The 2,771-nt window shown below is 40.0% G+C and overlaps 1 long non-coding RNA gene across 1 annotated transcript; it reads left to right on the top strand.

Moving 5' to 3' along the window:
- The first annotated feature begins 585 nt into the window (after positions 1-585).
- On the top strand, positions 586-2,771 carry LOC144374107 (uncharacterized). The gene is made up of 2 exons (XR_013433599.1): positions 586-1,091; positions 2,060-2,771. It is a non-coding gene; the product is annotated as an uncharacterized LOC144374107 (long non-coding RNA).

Genomic DNA, 2,771 nt, shown 5'->3' with positions numbered 1-2,771 from the left:
GTCCTTCAACAGATGAATAGATAAAGAAACTGGTATATATACACAATAGAATATTACTCAGCATTAAAAGAGAATAAAATTATTGCATTTTCAGGTATATTATGCTAAGTGAATATTATGCTAAGTGAAGCAAGCCAATCCCCAGAAACCAAAGGCTGAATGTTTTCTCTGATGCATAATGCTGATCCATGATGGGGGGTGGGGTGCGGAGCATGGGAGGAATGGAGGAACTTTGGATTGGGCAAAAGGGAGGGAGTGGAAGGGAAGGGAAGGAGGGGGTACAGGGGTAGGAAAGATGGTGGAGTGAGATGGACATCATTACCTTAAGTACATGTATGGCTGTGACTCTCATTTGTGTACAACCAGAGATGTGAAAAATTGTCCTCTATATGTGTAATATGAACTTAAATGCATTCTTCTGTTATGTATAACAAATTAGAATGAATGAATGAATGAATAAATAAATAAATAAAACTGATCCTATTCATTTTTTTTTCATGTATTCTACATTGAATCAGAAAATGTCCCTCTTTAATCCATTAAATACTTTGGCCTTAAAAAATTTATTGAGATTTAAAACAAAATCATAGCCACCATATGCCTTAGTTTTTGATCTTTTTAAGTGCCTGCTTCAGAGAGATATGACACCTTTTGAAAATTAAACTCTTCCCAGCCCGTCCCCTCACCTTGACTTTCCTATCTGGCAATTTTCCAAGGAGTCATTTTCTGCAGAGAGATAAGTTGAACATCACTTTATTTGGTCTATTTTTTAAAAATAATAGTGATTTTTTTCTCTTTCTAACTATTAATCTATATTATGATATTGAATGCAGTTTTCAACCTTCAAGTTCACCCCCAGCCCTTTAATGTTGATGTGCTACCTGGAGTCTTTGCTTACACTCACACTCTTAATTCTTACTGTGTTTTTCTTCTTATTTCTAGGCAGAAAAGATGAGGACAGTGGTGACAACAGCACCCCCTGATTGAGGGCTGGCTGGGTCATAGTTACTTTCATACATATATCACCATCTGGGGGATAACCCTGTTATCCTCATCTCCTCTTACAAATGAGAGAAGTGACACTCAGAGAGGTAAAGTAACTTGCTCAAAGTAACACAGACAGTAAGTGGTGAAGTGTGATTTAAACTCAGACTTATCTTATCCTAGAGTATATATATTTACATTCTGACTTACTGCTTAGCTACCATGGTTCCCTAATTCACAGGAAATTTTTGTGTCTTTGGTTGGCTCTAATTATAGCCTTCCTAAGGAGGAATGTGTTGGGTTCTTCTCCTGGTATGGAAGGTACCTCCACCCTAAAGTGTCATTATTAATAAACTTATACATAGTGCCTGCTGTGTGTCAGACACTGGTCTAAGCAATTTACAAATATTAACTTATTTAATATTTCCCAAAACCCCACAGGTTAAGAAGCCATCATAATTCCTCTCATTTTACAGATACAGAAAATTAAAGCACAGAGAAGTTAAGTGACTCACCCAAGATCACACAACCATTACATTCTGCAAAGTCAGGTTTCACACTTATAGCCATGCACACAGGTCTCTTTCCTTCAAAGATTTGAACTTCCCATCCTAGCCCATCTCCTACTTCCTGTTCAAAGATGAGAGGGTGATGGGGTCAAGGATCCAGAGTTTCCCCAAAGGAAGGTCCTGAAAAACAATAAGTCTTTATAAAGTTCATCATGAGGGGAAAGCTAACATGGTCCATCTATAGCTCCTGGCCACTGAGTTTTTTCTCTAAAACAATGATCACAGCCTCTAGGAGGATCCTTCTTTTGAGATTGAAAACCAAATTCATGAGAGTCTTTTTTTTTCTTGTATTAGGATTGAACTCAGGTGCAACTCACCACAGAGTGATGGCCCCACTCACCCCTTTTGTTTTTTACTTTGAAAGAGGGTCTCATTAAATTGCTGAGGTTGGCCTTCAACTTGCAATCCTGCTCAACCTCTAGAGTCACTGGGGTTATAGGCACGTGCCACCATGCCCACCATGATTCCTGATAGCTTCCTTCTCACCTCACTTCCTCTGATCTCAGCCATGTGCATGGATCTGACTGTGCGAGAGAGAAGCCATCAGGTGGGAAGAATTCTGTCCTGGAGAAGCAATGTGGCTGCCCCAACATCAGAAGTCACAGAAAACCAGATAAAAGATCTCCACCTCTTTGAGTCACTTCATTTTGACAAGATGCTGGACCTCCCTCCTTTTAGAGGTTGTTGTGTGATAAAAAGCAGAGACCTGGAGCTGTCCTTCACACCTTGCCCTGGTTTTTCTCCAACTGTGTCAGGGACTTGAGGAAACCAAGGGCATATTGGAAGACCACGGAGGGACAGGAAGGGAAACCCAGTGGAAAAGGTCCTCTCCCCTACAGCTCTTCAAAGGGATGTCCCAATAATGCACAGTAATCTGCAGTTAGAAGAGCTCTGCCATTACTGCTCAATAGATCTTCAACAGTCTCCTTAACTTAATGAGCTGTCAGTTTCTATATCTAAAGATGAGGATTGATAATGGCAACTATCATCCAGTATTGTTTGGGGGGATTAAATGTCACCGTGTATGTAAAAGTTCGGGCATACGATAACAGCTCAAGAAATGTTAACCAATATACAGCAAGATCTGCCTGTGCCTGCAAAGCTGAATTGACCATCGGGGTCTGCAACCACCAACCATCAGTTCTTAATCTTGTCTGAGGAATTTTGAGCAAGTTGTACATAATAGTAGGCAGGAGTTTATTTGAAGGGAAAGGAAAA

Source organism: Ictidomys tridecemlineatus, unplaced genomic scaffold, assembly GCF_052094955.1.
Source record: "Ictidomys tridecemlineatus isolate mIctTri1 unplaced genomic scaffold, mIctTri1.hap1 Scaffold_58, whole genome shotgun sequence".
NCBI lineage: Eukaryota > Metazoa > Chordata > Mammalia > Rodentia > Sciuridae > Ictidomys > Ictidomys tridecemlineatus.
This window is presented reverse-complemented; position numbering and strand designations above follow the sequence as displayed.